The sequence below is a fragment of the Arachis stenosperma genome, chromosome 3 (genome assembly GCF_014773155.1).
Source record: "Arachis stenosperma cultivar V10309 chromosome 3, arast.V10309.gnm1.PFL2, whole genome shotgun sequence".
NCBI lineage: Eukaryota > Viridiplantae > Streptophyta > Magnoliopsida > Fabales > Fabaceae > Arachis > Arachis stenosperma.
The window spans coordinates 84,281,820-84,294,170 of NC_080379.1; the positions used below are offsets into that span (position 1 = coordinate 84,281,820).

General features: G+C 38.7%; 1 non-coding gene across 1 annotated transcript; it reads left to right on the plus strand.

Annotated features, from left to right (window-relative positions):
• Positions 1 to 1,091: 1,091 nt before the first annotated feature.
• On the plus strand, positions 1,092 to 1,199 carry LOC130971296 (small nucleolar RNA R71). Its single transcript, XR_009082522.1, has one exon. It is a non-coding gene; the product is annotated as a small nucleolar RNA R71 (small nucleolar RNA).
• Positions 1,200 to 12,351: the final 11,152 nt, after the last annotated feature.

Here is a 12,351-nt window from a genome sequence, read left to right on the forward strand (position 1 = left end):
TAGTGTAGAAATCCACTTCTAGGGCCCACTTGGTGTGTGCTGGGGCTGAGACTTAAGCTTCTCACGTGCCTGGGCTGTTTCTGGAGTTGAACGCCAGGTTGTAACCTGTTTCTGGCGCTGAACGCCAGACTACAACATGGAACTGGCATTGAATGCCAGTTTACGTCGTCTATCTTCGCGCAAAGTATGGACTATTATATATTGCTGGAAAGCCCTGGATGTCTACTTTCCAACCTAATTGAGAGTGCGCCAATTGGAGTCCTGAAGCTCCAAAAAATCCATTCCGCGTGCAGGGAGGTCAAAATCTAACAGCATCAGCAGTCCTTTTTCAGCCTAAATCAGATTTTTGCTCAGCTCTCTCAATTTCAGCCAGAAAATACCTGAAATTACAGAAAAACACACAAACTCATAGTAAATTTTAGAAATATGAATTTTGCCTAAAAACTAATAAAATTATACTAAAAACTAACTAAAACATACTAAAATCTACATGAAATTACCCCCAAAAAGCGTATAAAATATCCACTCATCATCTGCTTAGAATTCTCTGTCTGTTGCTGAGAAGATGATGGATAAGGCTTGCTATTGCTGAGCCTATTTCTTCCACCATTATTAAAGCCTTATTGAGGCTTTTGTTGATCCTTCCATGAGAAATTTGGATGATTTCTCCATGATGAATTATAGGTGTTTCCATAAGGTTCACCCATATAATTTACCTCTGCTATTGCAGGGTTCTCAGGATCATAAGCTTCTTCTTCAGAAGATGCCTCTTTAGTACTGTTGGATGCATTTTGCCATCCATTCAGACTTTGAGAAATCATGTTGACTTGCTGAGTCAACATTTTATTCTGAGCCAATATGGCATTCAGAGCATCAATTTCAAGAACTCCCTTCCTCTGAGGCATCCCATTATTCACGGAATTCCTCTCAGAAGTATACATGAACTGGTTATTTGCAACCATGTCAAGAAGTTCTTGAGCTTCTGCAGGCATTTTCTTTAGGTGAATGGATCCACCTGCAGAATGGTCCAATGACATCTTGGAAAACTCAGATAGACCATAATAGAATATATCCAGAATGGTCCATTATGAAAGCATGTCAGAAGGACACCTTTTGGTCATCTGCTTGTATCTTTCCCAAGCTTCATAGAGGGATTCACCATCTTTTTGTTTGAAGGTCTGAACATCCACTCTAAGCTTGCTCAGCTTTTGAGGAGGAAAGAACTTAGCCAAGAAGGCCGCGACCAGCTTATCCCAAGAATCCAGGCTATCTTTAGGTTGTGAGTCCAACCATATTCTAGCTCTGTCTCTTACAGCAAAGGGGAAAAGCATGAGCCTGTAGACTTCAGGATCTACTCTATTAGTCTTAATAGTCTCACAGATCTGCAAGAACTCAGTTAAAAACTGGTAGGGATCTTCTGATGGAAGTCTATGAAACTTGCAGTTCTGTTGCAGTAGATCAACTAGTTGAGGTTTCAGCTCAAAATTGTTTGCTCCAATGGCAGGGATTGAGATGCTTCTTCCATCAAATTTGGAAGTAGCTGTAGTATAGTCACCAAGCATCCTCCTTGTATTATTATTTTTGGCTACCATCTCCTCTTCTCTTTCGAAAATTTCTGTAAGGTTGTCTCTAGATTGTTGTAATTTAGCTTCTCTTAGTTTTCTCTTCAAAGTCCTTTCAGGTTTAGGATCTGCTTCAACAAGAATGTTCTTGTCCTTGCTCCTGCTCATATGAAAAAGAAGGGAACAGAAAATAATAATAGGGATCCTCTTTACCACGGTAGAGAGATTTCTTTATGTTAGTAGAAGAAAAAGGGAATAGAAGAAGGAAAAGGTACGAATCCAAACACAAGGGTGAAGATAGGTTCAGATTCTTGAGATGAAAAGAAGTGTTAGTAAATAAATAAATAAATAGAATAAGATGAGGGAGAGAGAATTTCGAAAATAAATTTTGAAAAAGAGTTAGTGATTTTCGAAAATTAAGAGAGGAAAATTAATTAAAATTAAAATTTAAAACAATTAATTAATTTAAAAAGAATTTTAAAAAGGAGGGAGAAATTTTCGAAAATTAGACAGGAAAAAGTAGTTAGGTGGTTTTGAAAAATATAAGAAACAAACAAAAAGTCAATTAGTTAGTTGAAAAAGATTTAAAAATCAATTTTAAAAAAGATAAGAAGTTAGAAAAGATATTTTGAAATCAAATTTTTGAGAAAGATATTATTTGAAAAGATATGATTAAAAAGATATTTTGAAAAATATTTTATTTTTAAAATTAAAATTGATTACTTGACTAACAAGAAACTAAAAGATATGATTCTAGAATTTAAAGATTGAACCTTTCTTAACAAGAAAGTAACAACTTCAAAATTTTTTTCTTGAATCAATCACATTAATTGTTAGCAAAGTTTTGAAAACTTGAAATAAAATTAAGAAGAGAATTTTTAAAAAAAATGTTTTCAAATTTTTGAAAATCATAAGAAAAATGAAAAAGATTTAACTTTTGAAAAAGTTTTTAAAAGATAAGATTTTTAAAATTGAAAATTTGACTTGACTTACAAGAAACAACTAATTTTAAAAATTTTTTGACTAAGTCAACTCAAATTTTCAAATATTTGAGAGAAATAAGGAAAGGATATTTTTTATTTTTGAAATTTTTTTATGATGAGAGAGAAAAACACAAATATGACCTAAAACATGAAAATTTTGGATCAAAACACTTAATGCATTCAGGAACACTATGAATGTCAAGATGAACATCAAGAACACTTTGAAGATCATGATGAACATCAAGAATATATTTTTGAAAAATTTTTGATGCAAAGAAAACATGCAAGACACCAAACTTAGAAATCTTTCATGTTTAGACACTATGAATGCAAAAATGCACATGAAAAATATCATACAACACAAAACAAGAAAATTTAAAAATCAAACAAAAAGACTTACCAAGAACAACTTGAAGATCATGAAGAACACTATGAATGCATGAATTTTCGAAAAATGCAAGAACAAGATGAATATGCAATTGACACCAAACTTAAAACACGACGCAAGACTCAAACAAGAATCACAAAATAATTTTGGTTTTTATAATTTTATGATCTTTTGTATTTTCTTTTATTTTTTTCGAAAAACATATAGGAAAAAGAAAATAAGAAATTCAAAAATTTTTGAGAAGAATTCCAGTAATCTTTCAATGTTAGTCTAAAGCTCTGGCCCAGGAATTAGACATGGCTTAATAGCCAGCCAAGCTTCAACAGGGCATTACATGCATTGTGGTGATTAGTTGAAGCCTCAGTCCAAAAGAATTTAGACATGGCTTTATAGCTGATGAGCGGATAATTTATACGCTTTTTGGCATTGTTTTTAGGTAGTTTTTAATAAGTTCAAGCTACTTTTAGGGATGTTTTCATTAGTTTTTATGTTAAATTCACATTTCTGGACTTTACTATAAGTTTGTGTGTTTTTCTGTGATTTTAGGTAATTTCTGGCTGAAATTGAGGGACTTGAGCAAAACTCTGAAAAAGGCTGACAAAAGGATTGCTGATGCTGTTGGAATCTGACCTCCCTGCACTCGAAATGGATTTTCTGGAGCTACAGAACTCCAAATGGCGCGCTCTTAACGGCGTTGGAAAGTAGACATCCAGAGCTTTCCAGCAATATATAATAGTCCATACTTTATTCGGAAATGGATGACGTAACTTGGCGTTGAACGCCAAGTACATGCTGCTGTCTGGAGTTAAACGCCAGAAAAACGTCATGATCCGGAGTTGAACGCCCAAAACACGTCATAACTTGGAGTTCAAGTCCAAGAGAAGCCTCAGCTCGTGGATAGATCAAGCTCAGCCCAAACATACACCAAGTGGGCCCCAGAAGTGGATTTATGCATCAATTACTTACTCATGTAAACACTAGGAGCTAGTTTATTATAAATAGAACATTTAATTATTGTATTAGACATCTTGGGACGATTAGTTCTCAGATCACAGGGGCTAGCCATTCGGCCATGCCTGAACCTTTTACTTATGTATTTTCAACGGTGGAGTTTCTGCACACCATAGATTAAGGGTGTGGAGCTCTGCTGTACCTCAAGTTTCAATACAATTACTATTACTTTCTATTCAATTCTCTTTTATTCTTATTCCAAGATATACGTTACACTTAACTTTGATGAATGTGATGATCCGTGACACTCATCATCTCACCTATGAACGCGCGTGATTGACAACCACTTCCGTTCTACTTTAGGCCGAGCGCATATCTCTTAGATTCCCCAACAGAATCTTCGTGGTATAAGTTAGATAGATGGCGGCATTCATGAGGATCCGGAAGGTCTAAACCTTGTCTATGGTATTCCGAGTAGGATTCTGGGATTGAATGACTGTGACGAGCTTCAAACTCCTGAAGGCTGGGCGTGATGACAAACGCAAAAGAATCAAGGGATTCTATTCCAACCAGATTGAGAACCGACAGATGATTAGCCGTGCCGTGACAGAGCATAGGACCATTTTCACTGAGAGGATGGGATGTAGCCATTGACAACGGTCATGCCCTACATACAGCTTGCCATGGAAAGGAGTAAGAAGGATTGGATGAAAGCAATGAGAAAGTAGAGATTCAAGAGGAGCACAGCATCTCCATACACTTATCTGAAATTCCCACTATTAATTTACATAAGTATTTCTATTCCTTTTTCTTTTCTATTTTATTATTAATTTTCGAAACCATAAACCAATTTAATCTGCCTAACTGAGATTTACAAGGTGACCATAGCTTGCTTCATACCAACAATCTCTGTGGGATCGACCCTTACTCACGTAAGGTTTATTACTTGGACGACCCAGTACACTTGCTGGTTAGTTGAACGGAGTTGTGAATTCAAATAGAGCCAATTATTAAATTTTATACAAGTACAAAGAGCATGGATCACAATTTCGTCCACCAATAGCTTATACCACGAAGATTTCGATTAAGGAATCCAAGAGATATTCACTCAATCTAAGGTAGAACAGAGGTGGTTGTCAGGCACACGTTCATAGGGGAGAATGATGATGAGTGTCACGGATCATCACATTCATCAAGTTGAAGAACAAGTGATATCTTAGAACAAGAACAAGCTGAATTGAATAGAAGAACAATAGTAATTGCATTAATACTCGAGGTACAGCAGAGCTCCACACCTTAATCTATGGTGTGTAGAAACTCCACCGTTGAAAATACATAAGAACAAAAGTGATCATTGGCTTCGGCCCCCGAGAGGGAACCAGAAGAACCAAGATGAAAATACAATAACAAAAGGTCCTATTTGTAGAGAACTAGTAGCCTAGGGTTTACAGAAATGAGTAAATGACATAAAAATCCACTTCCGGGCCCACTTGGTGTGTGCTTGGGCTGAGCATTGAAGTTTTCATGTGTAGAGACTTTTCTTGGAGTTAAACGCCAGCTTTTGTGCCAGTTTGGGCGTTTAACTCCCATTCTTGTGCCAGTTCCGGCGTTTAACGCCGGGCAGTTTTGAGCTGATTTGGAACGCCCGTTTGGGCCATCAAATCTCGGGAAAAGTATGGACTATTATACATTGCTGGAAAGCCCAGGATGTCGACTTTCCAACGCCGTTGAGAGCGCGCCAATTGGGCTTTTGTAGCTCCAGAAAATCCACTTCGAGTGCAGAGAGGTCAGAATCCAATAGCATCTGCAGTCCTTTTCAGTCTCTGAATCAGATTTTTGCTCAGGTCCCTCAATTTCAGCCAGAAAATACCTGAAATCACAGAAAAACACACAAACTCATAGTAAAGTCCAGAAAAGTGAATTTTAACTAAAAACTAAGAAAAATATACTAAAAACTAACCAAAACATACTAAAAATATACTAAAAACAATGCCAAAAAGCGTATAAATTATCCGCTCATCACAACACCAAACTTAAATTGTTGCTTGTCCCCAAGCAACTGAAAACCAAATAAGATAAAAAGAAGAGAATATGCAATGAATTCCAAAAATATCTATGAAGATCAGTATTAATTAGATGAGCGGGGCTTTTAGCTTTTTGCCTCTGAACAGTTTTGGCATCTCACTCTATCCTTTGAAATTCAGAATGATTGGCTTCTATAGGAACTCAGAATCCAGATAGTGTTATTGATTCTCCTAGTTAAGTATGATGATTCTTGAACACAGCTACTTTATGAGTCTTGGCCGTGGCCCAAAGCACTCTGTCTTCCAGTATTACCACTGGATACATACATGCCACAGACACATAATTGGGTGAACCTTTTCAGATTGTGACTCAGCTTTGCTAGAGTCCCCAATTAGAGGTGTCCAGGGTTCTTAAGCACACTCTTTTTGCCTTGGATCACAACTTTATTATTATTATTATTATTATTTCTTTCTCTCTTTTTTTCGCTTTTTTTTGTATTCACTGCTTTTTCTTGCTTCAAGAATCATTTTTATGATTTTTCAGATCCTCAGTAACATGTCTCCTTTTTCATCATTCTTTCAAGAGCCAATCATTCAAGAACAACAAATTCAAAAGACATATGCACTGTTTAAGCATACATTCAGAAAACAAAAGTATTGCCACCACATCAAAATAATTAATCTGTTATAAAATTCAAAATTCATGCAATTCTTCTCTTTTTCAATTAAGAACATTTTTCATTTAAGAAAGGTGATGGATTCATGGGACATTCATAACTTTAAGGCATAGACACTAAGACACTAATGATCATAAGACACAAACATAGATAAACATAAGCATTAAAATTCGAAAAAACATGAAAATAAAGAACAAGGAAATTAAAGAACGGGTCCACCTTAGTGATGGCGGCTTGTTCTTCTTCTTGAAGATCTTATGGAGTGCTTGAGCTCCTCAATGTCTCTTCCTTGCCTTTGTTGCTCCTCTCTCATGATTCTTTGATCTTCTCTAATTTCATGGAGGAGAATGAAATGTTCTTGGTGCTCCACCCTTAGTTGTCCCATGTTGGAACTCAATTCTCCTAGGGAGGTGTTGATTTGCTCCCAATAGTTTTGTGGAGGAAAGTGCATCCCTTGAGGCATCTCAGGGATTTCATGATGAGTGGGATCTCTTGTTTGCTCCATCGTTTTCTTAGTGATGGGCTTGTCCTCATCAATGAGGATGTCTCCCTCTATGTCAACTCCAACGGAATAACAGAGGTGACAAATGAGATGAGGAAAGGCTAACCTTGCCAAGGTAGAGGACTTGTCCGCCACCTTATAAAGTTCTTGGGTTATAACCTCATGAACTTCTACTCCCTTTCCAATCATGATGCTATGAATCATGATGGCCCGGTCTATAGTAACTTCGGACCGGTTGCTAGTGGGAATGATTGAGCGTTGGATAAACTCCAACCATCCCCCTAGCCACGGGCTTGAGGTCATGCCTTCTTAGTTGAACCGGCTTCCCTCTTGAATCTCTCTTCCATTGAGTGCCCTCTTCACAAATGTCTATGAGGACTTGGTCTAACCTTTGATCAAAGTTGACCCCTTCTAGTGTAAGGGTGTTCATCTCCTTGCATCATGGGCAAGTTGAATGCCAACCTTACATTTTCCGGACTAAAATCTAAGCATTTCCCCCAAACCATTGTAAGCCAATTCTTTGGGTTCGGGTTCACACTTTGATCATGGCTCTTGGTGATCCATGCATTGGCATAGAACTCTTGAACCATTAAGATTCCGACTTGTTGAATGGGGTTGGTAAGAACTTCCCAACCTCTTCTTTGGATCTCATGTCAGATCTCCGGATATTCACTCTTTTTGAGCTTGAAAGGGACCTCGGGGATCACCTTCTTCAAGGCCACAACTTCATAGAAGTGGTCTTGATGCACCCTTGCGATGAATCTCTCCATCTCCCATGACTCGGAGGTGGAAGCTTTTGCCTTCTCTTTCCTGTTTCTAGAGGTTTCTCCGGCCTTAGATGCCATAAATGGTTATGGAAAAACAAAAAACAATGCTTTTACCACACCAAACTTAAAAGGTTTGCTCGTCCTCGAGCAAAAGAAGAAAGAAGAGAGTAGAAGAAGAAGAAATAGAGGAGATGGAGATGGCTTGTGGTTCGGCAAAGGGGGAGAAGTAGTGTTTAGGTGTGTGAAATGAAGGAGTGAAGATGGGTTTATATAGGGGGGAGAGAGGGGTAGGGTGGCTAGATGGTAGGGTTGGTTTGGGAGGGAAAGTGGTTTGATTTGAATGGTGAGGTAGGTGAGGTTTATGAAGGATGGATGTGAGTGGTGAAGAGAAGGATGGGATTTGATAGGTGAGGGGTTTTTGGGGAAGAGTGGTTGAGGTGATTGGTGAATGGGTGAAGAAGAAGAGAGAGGGTGGCGGGGATCCTGTGGGGTTCACAGATCCTGAGGTGTCAAAGAAAATTCATCCATGCACCAAGTGGCGAGCAAAAATGCTCTCTGTGCCAATTCTGGCGTTAAACGCGGGGCTGGTGCCCATTTCTGGCGTTTAACGCCAACTTCTTGCCCTTTCCTGGCGTTTAACGCCAGTCTGGTGCCCCTTTCTGGCGTTAAACGCCCAGAATGGTGCCAGACTGGGCGTTAAACGCCCATTTGCTGCCCTTGCTGGCGTTTAAACGCCAGCAAGGTCTTCCTCCAGGGTGTGCTATTTTTCTTTCTGTTTTTCATTCTGTTTTTGCTTTTTCAATTGATTTTGTGACTTTCCATGATCATCAACCTACGGAAAATATGAAATAACAAAGGGAAATAGATAAATATAACATTGGGTTACCTCCCAACAAGCGCTTCTTTAATGTCAGTAGCTTGACAGTGGGCTCTCATGGAGCCTCAAAGATACTCAGAGCAATGTTGGAACCTCCCAACACCAAACTTAGAGTTTGAATGTGGGGGTTCAACACCAAACTTAGAATTTGGTTGTGGCCTCCCAACACCAAACTTAGAGTTTGACTGTGGGGGCTCTGTTTGACTCTGTTTTGAGAGAAGCTCTTCATGCTTCCTCTCCATGGTGACAGAGGGATATCCTTGAGCCTTAAACACAAAGGATTCTTCATTCACTTGAATGATCAATTCTCCTCTGTCCACATCAATCACAGCCTTTGCTGTGGCTAGGAAGGGTCTGCCAAGGATGATGGATTCATTCATGCACTTCCTAGTCTCTAGGACTATGAAATCAGTAGGGATGTAATGGTCTTCAATCTTTACCAAAACATCCTCTACAAGTCCATAAGCTTGTTTTCTTGAGTTGTCTGCCATCTCTAGTGAGATTCTTGCAGCTTGCACCTCAAAGATCCCTAGCTTCTCCATTACAGAGAGAGGCATGAGGTTTACACTTGACCCTAGGTCACACAGAGCCTTCTTAAAGGTCATGGTGCCTATGGTACAAGGTATTGAAAACTTTCCAGGATCCTGTCTCTTTTGAGGTAATTTCTGCCTAGACAAGTGGTGGACGAAATTGTGATCACTTGTTATTTGATTTGACTTTTTGGTCTTGTATGATTTTACTCTTAGGGCACTGTTTATTTTCTTCACAACTCCGTTCAACTAACCAGCAAGTGTACTGGGTCGTCCAAGTAATAACCTTACGTGAGTAAGGGTCGAATCCACAGAGATTGTTGGTATGAAGCAAGCTATGGTCACCTTGCAAATCTCAGTTAGGCTGATTGAACATTTGTAATAGTGATAATTGGATTGTTCTAATAAAAAGGAATAATAAAAGGGATAGAGATACTTATGCAGATTCATTGGTGGGAATTTCAGATAAGCGGAATGAAGATGCTGTAGAGCTCTCGGACGCCTGCTATCCCATTGCTTCTACTCAATCCTTCTTACTCCTTTCCATGGCAAGCTTTGTATAGGGGTTCACTATCAGCTGTGGCTACTTTCATTCCTCTCGGGGAAATAACCTGCGGCTGTCACTCGCACAGCTAACCAGTCTGGAGGCATCACCCATGGTTGAATAGCTACATCCCATCCTCGCAGTGAAAGCTAATGCACGCACTCTGTCACAGTACGGCCAATCACCGGTTGGTTCCCGCCTCCTACTGGAATAGAATCCCTCTTTTGCGTTTGTCACTAACGCCCAGCAGGTTAAAGTTTGAAGCACGTCACAGTCATTCATGAACGGAATCCTACTCAGAATACCACAGACAAGGTGAGACCTTCCGGATTCCCAGGACCCTACTCGGAACACCACAGACAAGGTTGGACTTTCCGGATCCAGATGAATGCCGCCATCTATCTAGCTATACCACGAAGATTCTGTTGGGGAATCTAAGAGATACACATTCAAGCTTCTTTGCATGTAGAACGTAAGTGGTTGTCAATCACGCGCGTTCATGAGTGAGAATAATAATGAGAGTTATTAACTCATCACATTCATCATGTCTTGAGTCGAATGAATATCTTGGAATAAGAATAAGAGAGGAATTGAATAAAAGAAAATAGAACTTCATTAATCTTTGAGGTACAGCAGAGCTCCACACCCTTAATCTATGGTGTGCAGAAACTCCACCGTTGAAAATACATAAGCAAAAGGTTCAGGCATGGCCGAATGGCCAGCCCCCTAAACGTGATCACTAGATCAAAAATACAATCCAGGATCCAGGATGTCTAATACAATAGTAAGAGGTCCTATATATACTGACTAGCTACTAGGGTTTACATGAGTAAGTAATGATGCATAAATCCACTTCCGGGGCCCACTTGGTTGTATGCTTGGGCTGAGCTTGATCTATCCACGAGCTGAGGCTTCTCTTGGAGTTGAATTTCGAGTTGTGATGTGCTTTGGGCGTTCAACTCCGGATTATGACGTTTTTCTGGCGTTTAACTCCAGAAAGGAGTGTGTACTTGGCGTTCAACGCCAGTTTGCGTCGTCATTCTTCGAATAAAGTATGGACTATTATATATTGCTGGAAAGCCCTGGATGTCTACTTTCCAACGCCGTTGAGAGCGCGCCATTAGATTCTGTAGCTCCAGAAAATCCATTTCGAGTGCAGGGAGGTCAGATTCCAACAGCATCATCCTTTTGTCAGCCTCTTTCAGAGTTTTGCTCAAATCCCTCAATTTCATCAGAATTTACCTAAATCACAGAAAAACACACAAACTCATAGTAAAGTCCAGAAATGTGAATTTAACATAAAAACTAATGAAAACATCCCTAAAAGTAGTAAACTTACTAAAACTATAAAAACAATGCCAAAAAGCGTATAAATATCCGCTCATCACAACACCAACTTAAATTGTTGCTTGTCCCCAAGCAACTGAAAATCAAATAGGATAAAAAGAAGAATATACTATAAAGTCCAAAATATCAATGAATATTAATTTAATTACATGAGCGGGACTTGTAGCTTTTTGCTTCGAACAGTTTTGGCATCTCACTTTTTCCTTTGGAGTTTATGAATGATTGGCTTCTCTAGGAACTTAGAATTTCGGATAGTGTTATTGACTTTCTAGTTAAGCATGTTGATTCTTGAACACCAGCTACTTAGAGTTTGGCTGTGGCCCTAAGCACTTTGTCTTCCAGTATTACCACCGGATACACAAATGCCACAGACACATAACTGGGTGAACCTTTTCAGATTGTGACTCAGCTTTGCTGAAGTCCCCAGTTAGTGGTGTCCAGAGCTCTTAAGCACACTCTTTTGCTTTGGATCACGACTTTAACCACTCAGTCTCAAGCTTTTCACTTGGACCTTCATGACACAAGCACATGGTTAGGGACAGCTTGATTTAGCGCTTAGGCCTGGATTTAATTTCCTTGGGCCCTCCTATCCATTGATGCTCAAAGCCTTGGATCCTTTTACCCTTGCCTTTTGGTTTTAAGGGCTATTGGCTTTTTCTACTGCTCCTTCTTTTTTTTTTTCATTTTTTCGCCATTTTTTTCTTTTTTTTTTTTTCGGCAAGCTTCTTTTTCACTGCTTTTTCTTGCTTCAAGAATCAATTTCATGATTTTTCAGATCCTCAATAACATTTCTCTTTGTTCATCATTCTTTCAAGAGCCAACAATTTTAACATTCATAAACAACAAGATCCAAAGACATATGCACTGTCAATCATTCATTCAGAAAGCAAAAATATTGTCACCACATCAGAATAATTAAACTAAATTCAAGAGCTATTTTCGAAATTTATGTACTTCTTGTTCTTTTGAATTAAAACATTTTTCTTTTAAGAGAGGTGAAGGATTAATGGATTTTTCTAGCTTTAAGGCATGGTTACATACTAATGATCATGAAAGAAAGACACAAACATAGATAAACATAATACTTAAAAACGAAAACAGAAAGAAATTAAGAACAAGGAATGAATCCACCTTAGTGGCGTCTTCTTCTTGAAGGACCAATGATGTTTTCAACTCTTCTATGTCCCTTCCTTGCCTTT